Source organism: Pelodiscus sinensis, chromosome 2 (genome assembly GCF_049634645.1).
Source record: "Pelodiscus sinensis isolate JC-2024 chromosome 2, ASM4963464v1, whole genome shotgun sequence".
NCBI classification, from domain to species: domain Eukaryota; kingdom Metazoa; phylum Chordata; order Testudines; family Trionychidae; genus Pelodiscus; species Pelodiscus sinensis.
The window spans coordinates 13,239,031-13,256,800 of NC_134712.1; the positions used below are offsets into that span (position 1 = coordinate 13,239,031).

The window sequence follows — 17,770 nt, forward strand, 5'->3', positions numbered from 1 at the left end:
CTCTCGGCCAGCGGCCAGGACCCTGCATGCAAAGTTCAATCTTCTGACTTGTAAATAGCAATTTGGGACCAGGGAGGGAGACTAAATGACAGAGAGAGTCACTTTTACTGAGTCATTCTTACGTAGAGCCTCATCCAAAGCCCCCTTAAGAACGTGTGGTTGCCAGCAGTGTATTTTATGATGTACCTGCAGAAGTGCTATTTACACTAAACAATCTGTTCCACCTTGTATTTAGCTGGGGCACTCCGAGGCCCTTTCCCAGCCCTGAAGAAAAGCTCTCTGTGCCTCCTAAGCTTGTCTCTCTCACCCACCTTGTCTCTAACTTCTTTCGGGGTATTCCCAGTAGAAACGTAAAATCCTGGTTAATCAGTTAACTGATTAAACATTAGGTTAAGGGGCTAACGCAGGCAGGGAGCTTCTCCACCCCCCTCCGGTTACTGTTTAACCATTTTGGGTGATGCTTACCAGTTAACTGGTTAACCTTTCACATCCCTAATTCCCAGCTCAGATGACCGGAGGGAGAATTTGGTCTAGAAATTAGGCTGGCACTGTACCGATGGGGAGGTGTAAGCTTACCTGATTCTTTTCAAGGTTTGCTCATTAGCCCTGCGACTTGACCAAGGTTGTGTCCGCACTGCAGCTGGAAGCGTGCCGCCCAGCCCGCGATCACAGACATGCACTAGCTTTGCTCAGGCCATCACGCTAAAAATTGCAGGGTGGACATTGCGGCGTGGGAGAGCCACATGAACACGAGCCTGTTGGACCCTCTGGGTCCAAGGTTGGGTGGTGAACACATGCCACAATGTCCACACTGCTCTTTCCGAGAGTGCTAGCTCGAGAGAAGGGAGAGTGAGTCTGTCTAGATAGAAGCCAGCCCTTGCAGAAGTAGCTGCTAAGTATACAGGGGCGGGGAAAGCTGCTGCGTCTGCTAGCCTCTTGCTCCACCTGTTTGGACAGAACGTGTCTGCACTCTCCAGCCAGCAAGAGCGGTTGCTGTTTGCGTGCAAACACCCAGATTCTTTTGGTTCATGCCAAAAGCCACAAGGGGGGTTTCCCTAACAACCCCGTTCTGTGATGTGCTCTGAAGTCTGCCTAGTTAGATTTATTTTCAGGAACCAGGTTTCCCACGCAAGTTCCTATTTATCCTGTGCAGAGTGGTGGGCGAGAAGGCTCTTCACTAAACCTGACCGGCAGCTCTGCTATGCGTATAATTAAGCAATGCCAGCACTCAAGTGCAGATTAAATCACCAGGCACAGAAAGCGCCTATCTAGCTGCGTATCCTGGGCCTGCTACAAAGGGGTGAGATAAGCATTGATTTATTCAGACAGCCAACCTCCTGAGAGGCTTAACCCTGACTCTCCAGAATCCACTTCCAGTTCTTTCCCACTCATTACGATGGGCACAATGATGCCAGCTTCTCTTCCCAATACCTTTCTCCATCTTGGAAAAGACCTGAGGATGGCTGCCTTCTAACCAAACCGCTCTCTGCATTTCCTCAGAAGGTCGGACGCTTTGAGATTGTTTGGCTTTGCAGGGATCATGAATTGGTGTCCCCTCGGGTTCCACCGTTTTAATCAATCTAGAGGTTAGACAATGACCGTCTAGCCTGCTCTGTATGTGGTGATCCAGCTTCACGGTGACCATCAAAGAACAGCCTGTGTCACAGTGCAGTAGAAAGCAGGGGCGGAGGGAGGCAGGGGACGCTTCCCACAGACTAGAAGGACTATTGGACACTGCGCCACTTGTTCCATAGCTGTGGATGTTCAGTACAATTGCATTTTAGCTTCTGTTTTGACTCCACCCCCCTCCCCCCAAACTACCACTGGTGTGGAAAGGGAGGGGCCATTATTAAGCTATTACTGGGGAAATCCTCTGTGGCTTAATTAAACTGTCACATGGGAAAGTTCTCCAGCAATATTGTGGCAGTTTGTTTTTACTGAATGTGTCGGAGATGATTCACCCCTGACATATGTAGGTGTGCATAATATGAGCCATGCGTAGAAATCTGCCACCGAGAGTATAGGTCTTGCAATCATCTGTGGCTCTCAACGGTTTCTTGCTTTTCAATGCGGCTATGTCTCAAATGGAAAAAGGGGTGTGTCCTTAGCTCAGGTTAGCTAACCCACATTAGCTAATGGGTTAAAATAGCAGCAGAGACACAGCAACTCTGATTTCAACTCAGGCTAGTGGCTCATGTTAAAGCTTACAAATGAGCCTGTGCAGCTAAGCCCAGTACAAAACCAGATTGCCATGTCTTCACTGCTGTTTCACCCAAGCTAGCAAATTTGAGCTAAAACACACTCCACCCCTTCCCCACTAAGATGCCACCATGTTTAATCAAAATGTGTCCATGCTGGCTGGAACCGAACTGTGGTCATCCCCCCTCATGCTCCTGCCGTTGGAGATGAAGGAGAATCTCCTTTGGCTGTTAGCAGAGTAGCCTCTGTGGCCTAGGAAATCAGATCGGTATAATGACATTGCTCAGAGGTATGAGAAACCAACACCCTGGAGCAACGCATTTTGACTGACCTGACCCCTGGTACAGACAGCATTAAGTCAATGGGAAAATTCTCTTGTCGACCCAGTGACTGTCTCGTGGTGACTTGTGCCCATGGGCGAACCCATTGGCTGTGTCTTTCTTGAAGCACAACCTGGGTGCAGCTTAGAGGAGCAGTTCTCAGTCTATTCAGCAGAGGGCAGTCTCTCTCTCTCTCTCTCTCTCTCACTCTCTCTCACTCTCTCTCTCTCTCACACACACACACACACACACACACACACACACACACACACACACACACACACACACACACTTCATCTCCATCACCCCAAACCCTAAGAGTATGTCTATGGTTATGGTGGTGCGTAGAGTACAGACACTGCTCTTAGCCCACGTATAAATAGCCGTGCCATTGAGGTGCTGCTTTGACAAGTGGAATAAAGGCACACCAGATCCTTAGAGCCATATGTGGTGCTCTACACACCCAAGCACTGCCTTCCTCCTCTAAACCAGCATTTTTAGTGGTGTAGCCTCTCCCTGCAACCCTAGATTGAAACCCTATAAAGATGAATCCAAGCTTCACTGGATTTTTTTAAGAAAACCTTAAAACCTCACATTAGCACTTTCTCTCCCAGCCTGGTTAATGAACTCCACATGGGGAGCATAAACACAGCCAGCTGTAAGTCTGACCTACTGACAGTGTTTGTATGAGTAATGGTATCCAATGTACTGTCTGGCTTTAAAATGTACAGTCCCATAAGATTACACATCACTGTGAAATGTTCACCCAGCTCAGGAAAATACAGGGCTATTTAGCTCTTGCTTAGTGCTGTGTGAATGTGAACATTAAGTACTGCTCTACCACAAGGCTGGGGCCTGCTTTGGTGTGGAAGCCCTTTGAACAGATAGCAGCTGTCCACCAGTACATAGGCCTCTTCAGGCTTCACTGACTCAAATCCATTTTCCCCCTTGATATATTCCAAGCCCTGGTATTCCATACCCCAGAGGTATCCCGAAATAGCTACCCCGTGTCCTTTGAACGCATCCGCTATTGCAAAATATTGTGGATGTGCTATTTCAGCATCCCTGTTAACTGCGTTGCACGAGGGATAAGGGATGTCTCAAAATAGCGTGTTATTTCTAAATTTGGCGCTGTGTTGATGCAGCAAATTTTGAAATAGAATTGAAATAAGATACGCAATTGGCATCGCACCAATTGCATATCGTATTTCGAGCTAAGGGTGCAGTGTAGACACACCCTAAATCACATAGGCAGGGGAGGGGATTAACTCTCTCAGAATGGTCCGTGGTTCTGCTCCAGACCTCATGGATCTTCTCAGAGGCTCCATGCCTTTACACTGCCTATTGCGGTGCCTGTTGCTTAGCCCAGCTCCTTGACAGCTGGGGAATGGACACTGGACTAGGGTGGAGGTGACTACAGAAAAGCCCGAACCGGCGGGGGGGCAGCTTTCCTCTGGGGCTTGTTGTACTTCATGCATCCTGGCTCCTCCACAGCCATGGATCACTGACCCTATGGAAGGTGGGATGCAATTCTGGAGTGGCAGCTCAGTCTCCTGTATACTGACTTTCATTAGGTCAGGAAAGGATCGTCACAGAAGGCACCATCCACACCTTTTATCTTGCCCATGCCATTGGCCTCCTGCCTTGTAATTCCTTTATTTATCTGTGTGTTTTTTATAGCCAGCTGATAACATGTTCCATCCTTCTGGTCCAAGACAGCAGGCTGGAAAATCGAATCTGCCTCCAGTGATAACACAGCAGCATGCAAAGCCAACTGTTCACATCCTGTTTTAATGTCAAATCCTGCTGCTTCTTCCATTATGTAGTAAGATAATGGAGCAAATAATTAAGCAAAGTCCGGTCTGTACACATGGAGCAGATAAAGCTGACTACAGTAATTCCTCTGTTAACACTATACATGCATTTCTGAAAATTTTCGTGCTAAGCGATAGCGTGCTATGCAGGGTCAATTTTCCCATTAAAAATAATGGAAAAGGTAGGGGGTTGCTTTTCGGGTAGTGGTGATAAAGTCAATTTTTGTTGGTGCTGTGTTGTCAACATCAACATTGGATATCTAGCGACATAAGATATCTAGCAACACAAGTCGCTGCGGTTTGTTAAAACACAAAGTGAGTGGGCAAGTGAGTAAACAAGTGAATGAGCGAAGGAGCGCTGTGACCATGTGAATTCATCCACTCATGCGTATTACCACTGTTTTCACCAACTTATACTGCTGCGCAAAGAAGTCCACTACTTGATTATTTTCGTGTTATTTTGGGGACAGTCGTGTTATTTGAAAAAGTTCCCTAAAAAAAAATCATGCTATTGTGAAAACGTGTTAAGTGGGCACGTGTTAAACGAATAATTACTGTATTACTTTATCACTTTGTCTAGAAGCAATCACATTAAACCAAGCTAATAGCTTTCTTTGACGGGTAGCAAGGCTTGTGGAGGGAGGGAAGTAGTAGATGTGGTATATCTTGACTTTAGTAAGAATTATGATACTGTCTCATGTGACCTTTTCATAACTACAACCTAGATTGAGCTACTATAAGGTGAGTGGAAAACCATTCCCAGAAAGCAGTTATCAGTGGTTTATAGTCATGCTGGAAGAGAATATCCAGTCCCACAGATATACATTTTGGGTCTGGTTCTGTTCAATTTCTTCTTCAGTGAGTTAGATCAGTGGGTTAGAGCTGTCAATCACAATCGACTGGTCGATCCTGGGAGTCTCCCAGTTGATCGTGCTCGGCACTTGGCAGACTCCCTGCCTGCCCTAGCCCCACACTGCCGACCTGTTTCCAGCATGTCCCTGAGTGTGTGGAAGGAGTGCAGGAGTCTCGGTGCACTGCTCTTGCCTGCAGGCACTGCAACCCACATCTCCTATTGCCTGGGAACAGGAAACTGTGACCAACAGGAACTCCTGTTGGCAAAGAAAAGTGAACATCATTCTGGGCTGCTCTGAACCACTGACCGCTGTTGGTCAATTCTGCAGCCTCACAATCTGCCTATAGGAAACACGAACCTCCCACACCTGAGCTGGAGAAGAACCCGAGAGCAATGTTGACAGTGTAGGGCTAGCTTTGTGCAAGAGCCAGGGCCTGATTATGATGATTATTACTAGAAGACTATCTAGCACTGCCTCGGGCTGGGGCCAGCCCAGGACAGGAGAGGCTGCATGGCCTGCCTGGCAACTTTGACCCGGGACCAACTGGCCCAGGGCATGGGTTGCTGTGCAGCATGGTAGGCGGCTGCTCCCTGGGTAGTACTGCTGTCCAGCAGCTGCTCTCCGGGGCTGGAGTGCTGGTTGCCCTCTGTGGTCATTCGTGAGTCTAACTTTCCCTGCTATCACACCCCTTCCTTCCTGTTTAAGGTGAAGCAGTCACATTCCATGCACATCCCATTGTCCTGGCACAACCAAACCCTGCCCTCACTCTAGTTTAGCAGAAGAGGAAGCTGCATACCACATTTGACAGTTCCAGCTCTTACCATTTAGGAGGAGTTCTTGAACAAACGGACTCACAGATGGACAGACACACAAACATACAAACTCTCTAAAATATATAGGGGTACGTCTATACAGCATGCTTATTTCAAGATAAGCTATTTTGGATTTTTTTTCCCCAAAATAACTTATTTTGAAATAGCACGTCTACACTGCAGGGAAGCCTCAAAATTAGTCCGAGGCAGGCTTCCCTAATGTGGACATGCTACCTCGATTTAGAGCCCCAGGGGGCACTGGGGAATAATTACTTTAAATGGCCCTAGGGAGGAGCTATTTCAAAATAACAGCAGTGGAGTGTCCACACTCCTACTATTCCGAAATAGCTATTTTGGAATGAGCATTAATCCTCGTGGAATGAGGTTTACAGATTTTGAAATAAGCCAGCTGCTATTTTTAAATTATTTTGAAATAACGGAATTGTGTAGACACTCTTGCATTGTTATTTCAGAATAATGTCAGTTATTTCGAAATAACTGTGCTGTGTAGATGCACCCTAGTAGATTGGCATTACTGTAGCATCTAGAAGCTGCAAGCATGAAGCAGGATCATTTTGTGCTAGGTGGTGTATCCTGCACAGGATAAGAGAGAGAGAGAGAGAGACAAGCAGCTCATGCAGCTGGGGGTTCACTGTGTCCCCGAAGGCAGCACCACAGGGAGAAAACCTGAGGGAGGGTGAGGAGAGGCCTTGGTGCCACAAGTCAACAGCTCATGAAGCTGAGCGTTCCTTTTTTTTTCTTCCCAATGAAATGGCTTCCACAGAGTCCAAGCCGCATTTAGTTAAGGGAGATTCATGCTCCTGATTTCAATGGAACGCTGCAAAGGGAGGACAGACTCTCCCTTAATTGCACAATTTATCTAACGTAGCATTATCTAATTTATCTACAGAGGCAGCAAGGTGTGTGGGGGAACTGCGAGTAGTCAGGTAGCCTAGGCTTATCGGGTAGTCAACTACTCGCTTACATCCCTAGTGAGAACCTACGTCAGTGCTAACTGTCTTCCTTGAAAAAACTCATTTGTGCTCTTGTTTTCTGTACCACATTGGGGCAGGGTAGAAAGAGAGAGGGAAAAAAAATCTGTAGCCATGAATTTAACTCTAGGTGGTGGTGTTTTGGGTTTTTTAACTGAATAATAATATGCACAGAGGATTAACTTCTACTTTCTTTTATGTCTCTACAGCCTCACTGAAGTTATTGTTGTTACAAGGTGTAATTGAGAAGAATTTGGCCTCCACCACAGAAGGAAGGTAAGGAGAGGCGTTGGTGTGCCTTCATTTGTAAATTTGACACTTTTAATCAAGATTTGAACAAAGACATGAACTGGATATTCAACACCCTGAGGACATCAAAAACTAAGTATTTGGCACACTGTTTGCCTCTTTTAGCAGAGACACTCTAAGGGTACTTCTACACTGGAATGCTATTTCAGGATACCGGAGGTATCCCAAAATTGCTACCCTGCATCTACATAAGCTGCCCGTTATTTCAAAATATTTTTTGAAATAATGGGCACGCTTTTGCCATCCCAGTAAACCTCATTGCACTAGAGATAAGGGATGGCTCTAAACACGCCAAATTTCAAAATAAGCTATTTTGAAATAAAATCAAAATAAGATACGCAATTTGCGTAGTGAGTTTAGGGTGAAGTATAGATGCACCCTAATTGACAAGGGTTTTTTTCACCTTCTCTTTCTCTCCCCATCCCCTCTTTTTCTGCTATTTATTTGTACCTCTGGACCCCTTGCTACATTCATCTGAAGAAGTGGTTGAGCCCATGAAAGCTTATTAGCCTATCTACATTTTTTGTTAGTTTCTAATGTGCTTCAGTACCATTCATTGTTTAAGTTTTGGGGGGTCAATATCTCATGAAGCTTATTGTTCCATTTTTTTTCTCTCCTGATGACAAAGGGCTTCCACAGAGTCCAAGTGGCCTCTAGTTTAAATGTGAGGCAGGATTATAAATTTAATTGAGCAAATTAGTCTTCTAAGAGCTATGCAGGTTGAACCGCTCTAGTCCGGCATTCTGTAGTCCGGAATGGATTTTGTTATCTGGATGTCCACTTTTCATGGGTGTGGCCAAGTTTCCCATAATGATGTCACCATGGTAAATGTGGGAAAGCTAGAATGTTATTTTGGCATAGTAAGTGTCACACTGACAAATTACACTTAATTTAAAAAAGCATCCATTTTTAATTATTTTCTCTCAAACTAATTTAAAATCTCAGAAAATTCCTTCTCTGCATGGAGCAACTCCCATAACATAGAATCATAGAATCCTAAGGCTGGAAGAGACCTCAGGAGGCCATTGAGTTTTGCCCAAAGCAGGACCAACCCCAGCTAGATCACCCCAACCATGGCTTTGTCGAGCCTGGCCTTAAAAACTTCCAGGAATGGAGATTCCACCACCTCCCTAGGTAACCCATTCCAGTGCTTCACCTCCCACCTAGTGAAATAGGTTTTTTCCTAATATTCAACCCAGCCCTCCCCCAACTGCAGTTGGAACCATTGTTCCTTGTTCTGCCATCTGTCACCACTGAGAACAGCCTCTCTCCATCCTCTTTGGAACTCCCTTCAGGGAGTGGAAGGGGGATTCCAAAGAGGATGAAGAGAGGCTGTTCTCAGTGGTGACAGATGTCAGAAAGAATAAAATAAGATTCAGTCTGGAAAAATCCAGGCTAATATATCTGTGTTGGGGGTGGGGAGAGAGTAGTCTAAAAGACAGATGTTCCATGAAATGTGCAAAGCCGGGATTCTAGTGGACAACATGTGATTTTGCAATACAAATAGCAGTTAAAAAAAAACCCTCCAAAACAGATTATATTTCCTGATTCAGCACCACCCCTAGCTGGTCTTGAACCAGGGAATCTGCTGGACATGGGGAGGTCAGTGCCAGCACCTCTCATGCTGCCAGCTGCAGGGCCTACTCTGGTGGCCGCAGAGGGGCAAGCATTGGGGAATGGGAGGGCATTTGGGGGAAGATGCAGGATGACTGTGGAGCCTCACAGCTGGAGCAAGGCGTGCAGCCCTGTGGGGCTTCACAGCCATGTTGCCTCATTCCCTGGGCATCCTCCTGTTGCCGCCCCTTCCCCGCCCTCTCTGAGCTTCGGCACCACCCATAAGGCTATTTGCAGCCCTCCGGAAGATCTGGGAGGGTGGAGCAGGAGTTGTAGAGCACAAGGCCTGGCTTTTCCCTGTGAACGCTCCATCCTGGGAGCACCCACAGGAATGTCAGACCACAGATGTCACTGGACTATAGAACTCCGGACTACAGAAGTCTCACCTGTACTGTATTGGGCAGTAGAAGCAGAAACATACCGCTCATATCCTAGGACAGCATAACAGTTCTGTGAGGCTACGTCTACCCTACAAGTTTTCTTGGCAAAAAATATGCTAATGAGGGACTTATTTGCATGAGTCACAATCTCATTTGCATATTTTCTGCCAATCCATTTTTGCGCTGGAGTTTTTGAAAAAAAAAAAAAAACCAAGCAGTGTGGACAGGGCCGGCTTTAGGCCAATTTCCCCCAATTCTCCCGAATTGGGCCCTGCGCCTAAGAGGGGGGCCCTACGCCTAAGAGTATCCCCCGTGTGCCCGTGAATCGGGCCCGCACTTCCTAAAGCCAGCCCTGAATGTGGACATCTTCTTTTTGCACCAAAACCCCCTTTTTCCGCAAGATCGGTATACAGGCAGTCCCCAGGTTACATGGATCCGACTTACATCAGATCCCTACTTACAAACGGAGTGAGGCAACCCCGCACTAGCTGCTTTTCCCCCTAGCAGACCAGGGAGACACGAAGCTAGCGCCCCACCCAGCAGACCAGGGAGACGTGGAGCGGCTTTTCTCAGCAGACACCTCAGCTTGAGAATAAAGGATTGAGGGAAGTGAGGTGTGGGAGAATAAAACTGAGCTCTGGAGAAATGTTTGGCTGGAGTTTCCCCTACAATATGTACCAGGTCCGACTTACATACAAATTCAACTTAAGAACAAACCTACAGTCCCTATCTTGTACGTAACCCGGGGACTGCCTGTACCTCCTTTTTTGGGGCATAAGGATCTTGCAAAAAAAGTGGGTTCTGTGCGAAAAGAAAACATCCACGCTGCTTGGGTTTTGCGCAAAAACCCCAGCGCAAAAATGGATCAGCAGAAAATATGCAAATGACATTGTGACTCATGCAAATGAGTCCCTCGTTAGCATATTTTTTTACCGAGAAAACTCGTAGTGTAGACATAGCCTAAGGGTCTGTAAGCAAAGGGCCTTAGGTTGTTTTTTTAATTCTAGGGAACCAGATAGTTTTGCTACTTGTGGAGAGAGCTGAGGAAAGAACTTGGGGGGCTGGAAGGTTTGACTGATGCGATGCAATTAAAGGAGCCATGCATGTGCTGCTGGAGTGAGTGGTGATCAAAAGGGAACATGAGCGCCTGCTGGGGTTGTAACATCCCCCGAAGGATGAGGAGTCATTTCGGCTGCTGTCACTGGGAGTAATGGGATTAAATGAACTACGGCAAATGGAGAGAAGATGCTGCAATGATGGACTCTAACAGTCTGAGGGATAGTTTGCAAAGAGAAGCGGTGGAAGCTCAGTTAGAAATAGGCATTTGAAATTGAACCGGCCAGGGGCACTAGTGCATATTAGGAACAACCCAGCCATGACAGAGGAAACGGGCTTGAGTATTTATACAATCACACTAGAATGCAGGGCTCTTTTATGCTGACAACCTCATCTTTCACTGCTTCTTTAGGTTTTTAAAAAGAACAGAAGAACCTAGCAACTAGATTTAGCCCTTTTCATCACCACCAACTTTTCTTCCCCCTTTCTCTAAAATGGTGGCTTTCAGACTTGTAGCCTCAATCCTGATACTAAACAGAGACTTGCTTTGCTGTCTCTTTTTTGTCCATAGACGCCAGCCTGCTGAAGGTTAAGTGCATTAGGACGCATGCAGAAGGACTGAAGGCATTAGCGATAGGGAGTTGAACTAGTTTTGCCGATAACAGTAGCTGATCCTGTGCTACACTGGGACAATTGCTCAGAACTGTCAGGGTCTGTCTACACGAGGAAATTATTTTGAAATAACTCCCAAAATAAGTATTTCAGAATAGCATGTTCACACTACAGGGAAGCCTCGAAATCAGTCTGAGCCAGGTTCCGTTATTGTGAACATGCTCCCTTGACTTAGAGCCCCAGAAAGCACTGGGGAGTAATTATTTTAATTACTCTAGGGAGTAGTTATTTCAAAACATCAGCAGTGGAGCATCCACCTAATGCTATATGTGAAATAACTATTTTGAAATAAGTGTTATGCCTCGTGGAAAGCAGGAATCATTATTTCAAAATAACCAGCTACTTATTTCGAAATAACAGGCTTGGTCGTGTGAATGCTCTGCTTGTTATTTTGAAATAACTCCCCTTATTTCAAAATAACTCCCTAAGGGCTACGTCTACACTGGCATGATTTTGTGCAAGAACTCTTTTGCGGAAGAGTTCTTGTGCAAAAACTCTTTCAGAAGAGAGCGTCTACACTGGCATGTGCGTTTGTGCAAGAGAGTGCTTTTGCGCAAGAGCATCCATGCCAGTGTAGACGCTCTCTTGCGCAAGAAAGCTCTGATGGCCATTTTAACCATAGGGCTTTTTTGCTCAAGAAATTCATGTTGCCTGTCTACACTGGCCTCTTGCACAAGAACAGTTGCACAAGAGGGCTTATTCCTGAGCGGGAGCATCATAGTTCTTGTGCAAGAAGCCCTGATTTCATCCATTAGAATGTCAGTGTACTTGCGCAAGAACTCGCGGCCAGTGTAGACAGGCAGCAAGTTTTTGTGAAAAAGCAGCTGCTTTTGCGCAAGATCGCACCAATGTAGACACAATGTAGCCCTAGTGTAGACCAGGACTCAGTACGTCACGTGTCACCACCTGAATCAACATTACTTCCATGGGCCTCTGAAATTAACCACCCCAGATAGTCTTTTTGGGCTGAGGACATCCAGCCGCAATGAAAACATCCTGCATGCATAAAACCACAAAATCCATTTCTCTCCTTGCAATGTCAATAAAAGCTAGGAAATCAGACCTGTTTTGTCTGAAATGTGCCTTCTTTTTCCCTCTCCCCTCCCCACCCTAAGGTAAGTGGCTGAGGAGCGTGAAAGTGGATGGTGTTCGGGCGCAGGAGGCTGCTCAGACCCCTTCCTCCTGTTCTCTATGTGGTAGCTCAATATGAGGGCAGGGTTAAACACCTGTCCGCATCGTTAGCACTGCTAGCTCCCTTTTGGCAGATGTGCCCCACACTCTTCTGGAGGGCAGGCTGCAGCAGCACCTCCTATGGAAACACTCAGGTTTTCAAGATTTATAGATGGCTTGTAGGAGGTGGAATAGTTTTCAGGATGCTGAAGCAGTTGGCTTCATTGAGTCTAACGCCAGATTGGTACATTGAAGGCTGAACTCTTCTATCCACGTATGGAACAGGCAGTGACATTAGACACTACCCCACCATAACCAGACATTGGACCTCTACCTACACCTGAAGGGTTCATCTCTATGTATAAGGAGGCGGCTCTGTCTCCATCTCCCGCCAGCCTTTGATCTTTTGCTTCTGACTGTCAATGCTGCCAATTAATTCCCACCATGAGGAAGTATGTGCGCGTGTGTAGGGGGTCTTTGGTTCCATGGACAATTGTCCACTTGAAGGTGAGCCCATCCAAATTCATAGAGAAGAATTTTCAGATGGTGAGAATTTTTACCACCGTAAGGACTGAAATGGTGAGGCAAAAGTCTCGAGGCAAAAGACTAATAAGCAGGTCTGTCATCACATTGCCAGTCTTATGAGCCAGCTTTAGTATGCATACTCTTAAAAAACATGATCAACCATAGGAATTAGTAAACAAAATGTATTAAATAGGATGTCCGGTGTATATTTATACACTGTGAAAGGTCCGTGCTAGTTCTTCTGGTTTCTCGCCTGCCTCACAGTGCTATAAAAGGAGATCTGATTATGTGTTTGGAAATAGTGGCGTCAAGTATATCAACAAAAAGTCTAAATTTGTGTTTTTTAACTCACCACTGAATTTTTAAAAATCCTGGCAAACGTTATATTTATTCTGGAGGCCAGAGTAGATCTCTTGTCTAAACAATACTCACTTTACAATTTTTTTCCCCATTAAAGGCTCCTTTTTCCCTTTTAAAAAGAAAACAAAAAACAAATTTAAACTTTTAAAAGGGAGTTTTGGTTAAGTATTTTTAAGAGTCTGACTTCAGCAGCCTAGCATGAGAACAACTACATGATCCAAAACTGAGGATCTAATTTCATGACTGGCGGGGACATGTGTGTAAGTGGAAGGAGGTGTTGGTTTTCACCACAATTTTCAATTTCCTTTAAAGGTGGATTATATATTTATTTTTGCATTTATTTGGGGAACATGCAAATATCTCACGATAGAAAACTTGAAATAGGGATGTAGAGAATTCTGCTTTGTCTGAAACAGTCTGGGCCAGCTCTAGCCGGTGTTAGACTCTGTAGCCTGAATTACTTTACCTTGTTGACCTCCCTGAATCTCTTGGGCGGGGGGGGGAGGGTGTCTTGATGCAAGCAAGGCTTCAAGGAACAATGGGCCTGATGGAAACTGTATAGAAGTCCAGTTAGTCTTCTTATTGACTTCATTGGACTTTGTATCACAGCCTCAGATACCATGATGAGGTACCTTAGAGTGGGATGTGGAGGAGATGCAACCCATCTTTGTACTACACAGCCTCTCCCTATCCTACACTGACGGCCTGATCCAAACACTACTGAAGCCTTGGTTTTGATGGACTTTAGATCAGGCCCTAAAGGAGGCAGTGAGCCTGCAAAAATAATAATAATTGTAACTATGCAATTAAAGTCTGTATAGTATTCATGAATATAACAAGGGCCGGCAGAGTTAAGGTTGTATGCTTGCAAGATTGCATGTGCAAAACTAAGTTTAATTGTTTCCTGGCTTTGGAGTGCTTTATTTTGCAGCCATGATATTTTCTTAACGGGGCTTCTCCTTGCCTCTGTAATTTTTCAAAGCTTCAGTACAGTATACATTTTGTCCCTGTTTGTCTTCCTCTTCCTCTGCTGGGGAGTGGCAGTTTCTGAATTTTGCCTGCATACAAGTCAAGCTGACAAAAATATTTACGGTCCCTCTTGATAGTATGAAGAATGTTTCAAAAGCCGTGTTAGTGCTGGTTTATGCACTGAGAGGGAAACCGACACTCCAATTTATGGTCAGCTGTCACCTGGAGACAAAGCCGGCAATGCATAAATAGGCTAGAGCAGTGTTTCTCAAAGTAGTGTGCGGAACCACTCTGAGAGAGCTGCAAACAGGCTGCTACGGTTTGTTTATTTACCGGTGCTGCAGCCACAGAGCCTGTCAGCTCCCATTGGCTGTGGTTCGCTGTTTGCAGCCAAGGGGAGCCGTAGGAAGCAGCTGCCCGGCCCACGTCATTTTCCGTGGCTCCTTTTGGCTGCAAACAGCAAACACAGCCAATAGGAGCCACGAAGCGCTGTGGCTATGGCACTGGTAAATCAACAAACTGTAGTGACCTGTTGGCAGCTTTCTCAGAGTGGTTCCATGGACAACTTTTAGAAACTCTGGGCTAGGGCCTCAAGTGCCACTTGCAACCCTCGGCCTTTTGGGATTTGTTTGTTTGTTTTTGCATCCCAACCCCTTTTCTGACTTTCAGAAAGAAATCCTTTGGGACTCCTGTTTTGGAGTTTAGATTCATCCCAGAGCCTGATTTTTTTATTTTTTGAGGGGAGAAGTTTGGAGTAAATCAAATACGCTGCATCTGAAAGACGGACCTCTGAGAAAGAGAAAGCCCCCAACATTTTAGAACAAAGGTTTTTGGAATTTCCGGGGCCACTCCATTTTGCTTTTCAAAACCAGAGATGGGACCCAGACAGAAGCACCAACTCCATATCCTTCAGACCTAAGAAGAGGAGTTGAATCCACTCTAGTTCCTGTGGCTTTGCCTCTGAATCAGATCCGGACCTTGAATGGGAGGCTGATCTTTGCCCCAAATGGGAGAATTCTTGCAAGAACTGACATTAGAATTAATTCTTTTGAATTGCGCCCTCCCCCCACCCCCACTTTGTGCTAGGAAATGCACAATCATGCTACAGAAGCCAGTCCATGAAGAGCTATTAGAGCTTGCCTGCAAGATGAAATTTGTCCAGAATAGCTATGCCATGCTAGCTGCCCATGTGCAGCTCATTTAGAGCACCTTTGTGTAGTTTAGCCTAAACCTCTTTGGAAGTGATTAATCTAACCTGCACAAAGGCACTACTCAGGCAGAATAAGTGTCCCCATGGCACGTTAATACAGAATAGCAATTGAGCTTTAAATTCAAACCCTAGTTTAATTTGCGATAGCGTCCCTATCATGCAAACCCTTAGCCTAACATGGGTGGCAGACCCAGACCATTGGGTACCACTGTCTGATGAAAGGTAGCTGTGCTGGTCTCTGGGATCAGAAAACTCTTCCCCTGGAATAACCAAGCCAGAGGCAGCTGCTGCAGCGCAATCAGGAAAAGCCTGGGGCATTTAAAAGCTTTCCAGAAGCAGCAGGCTCATCAGAACACTTGCAGCGTCATTAAGGACCTTCTGGGGCTAGTTTAAAAGGCTTCCCTTCAGGGAGGGCTGGCAGGCCAAGGACTGGGAGTGAAGAGGTGCACTGGGGAAAGAGCAGGAGGACGTGGTCAGGTACCAGGAGACAAGTACTGGGAGGAGATGGTTGGGGACGTGGCTCAGGGTAAAGGACTCACTACCTGCTGCTGCCATTATGGTCCCTGGGCCGGAACCTGGGACAAAGGGTGGGTCTGGGTTCCTCCCAATCCTCCCTGAGCCACTATGGAGGCCACCCCTGAAGAGGGAGTTTGGGATTAAACCCTGTTTGGCTGCCCTATGATGCAGGCTCTGACTGTTTCTTCTAGTAAAGGGTGAGAGGCAATGTAGAGGGCCACAGTGAGCCACTGAGAGAAACACAATCTGCCTAAAAGCACAGGATCGCCATAGGAAAGGCTGGATCTCTGCCACGTGAGACAAAAGAAGTATCGTCACCATTTACAGATGAGGCACCAAGAGATTAAGCATATAGCTGCACTGACATGTAAACCCAGCGTTTGAGCTTCGGGTTGCCAGATGGTTGAAACAAAAATACCGAACACTCTCTACCCCTTCCCCTCTCCCCCCCCAAAAAAACACCGGGAGAAAATTCTGTTGAAGGGGAAAAAAGGAGGGGGGGGGGGAGAGACCAATGTAGTTGAGCCAAAAAAAAAAAAACCCTAAAAGAATATATTAAGCCAATAAATAAATAAATAAATAAAACAGCATGTCCCCTTTAAGAGTGAGTGCAGGGATAGGAACAGGGGAGCAGTTGAGCACTAAGCATTGCTTCCCCTAGGTCTTTTGGCCGGCAGCCATTTTATGCTGGCAGCCTTGGGGAACCAGGTAAGCATGGGGTCTGGTAGCTGGGGGAGGAGGCCGGGCACTGAGTGTTTGTAGGGTTGCCAGGTGCCTGGCATTTTCGGCTCCTGGCCGGGGAAAAATTCAGAAATACCGGACATTTTAAGTATCCAGTATTCTCTGAATTTTTTTACCGGACTGTCCGGTTGAATACCGGACACCTGGCAACCCTATTTTGAGCTCAGATTCAAACCTCACACAGGTGCTTTCCCCCTGCCCATGTCTGCCTGCACAAAAATCATGTTAACACAAGGCTTGGAGCCAGGGTCTCAGGACCCACCGCAGTGGAGGGCCCAAGCCTGAATCAAGCTGGGACCCAGAGTTCAAGCCCGCTTGGCAGTGTAGACATAGCTCCACTAGGCTCATGCTCTTGGAGTCTGCCAAAAGTATCCCAGAATTCCACAGGCCAACTTCCTCCATCCTCTGGATAGTCATGCTTCCCCAATGCCTAATCTAGAATTACAAATTAATGTAGACACTCAGACTCTAGTTTAACAAACCCAGGGTTGGCAACTTAAATTCTACTAACCCCTAGCTTACATTGCCCAAAGTCATACAGAAAATGAACTATCAACTTACTAAACAAAAGTACCTTTGGTACTCGGCCAGCTGTAAGATTTCTGAATCATTTCACCCTTCTTTTGGACTAGCCAGGAACCCAACCTCCTAAAGCTTGTTTACATGTGGACACCTGAGGTATGGCTACACTATAGATTCTGGGCTAGCAATTATGTTGATATATCTATGCCAATGTAGACCGATCCATAACAAACAGAAGGCCTTCTTATGTCACTGTGGGAATGCCAGCTCCCTGAATTGAGTTAGCTAGCCCTTTTCTCATGACCTAACTTCTTATACGCAGGGAGTTTGTTGGAATATCTATGTCAGTCAATAGGTGTGGGTTTTTTCCACACCCTTAATTAACATAGCTATGCCAATATAACTTTTTAAGTGTGGATCAGACTTCAGGAATGTGAATCTGGATTAACTAATGGTGTACATTTAAAATCTATTAGTCACTTATGAATAAAAGTGTTCACACTGGGGTTTAATGTGGTTTAACTAGTTCATTTTGAACTCATACCTTTAATTCGGATTATTTTCTCTGAGCATCTCATGTAGATAAGTGCTTAAGGATCCAAACATACTAATTCAGCTCATCTCTTATTGACAGTGTTGCAAACTCCCATGGTTGCATTGTGAACCCTTATCATATAGATCTACTGGAGTCGTGATTAGGTGAGCCTCTCAGCTTTCTTTTATTAAAAAATAAGT

The 17,770-nt window shown here is 45.8% G+C and overlaps 1 protein-coding gene across 6 annotated transcripts in view; it reads left to right on the plus strand.

The window, feature by feature from the left end:
- ST3GAL1 (ST3 beta-galactoside alpha-2,3-sialyltransferase 1) overlaps positions 1-17,770 on the plus strand; it is a 152,045-nt gene that overhangs the window by 85,571 nt on the left and 48,704 nt on the right. For 3 of the 6 annotated variants that reach the window (XM_006123533.3, XM_075920091.1, XM_075920092.1), the window contains exons 2-3: positions 7,201-7,267; positions 17,670-17,734. The gene's annotated coding sequence lies outside the window, so the exon portion shown is untranslated. The remainder of the gene's footprint in view (positions 1-7,200; positions 7,268-17,669; positions 17,735-17,770) is intronic. The other 3 variants (XM_006123530.3, XM_006123531.3, XM_006123532.4) reach the window with 1 other exon arrangement.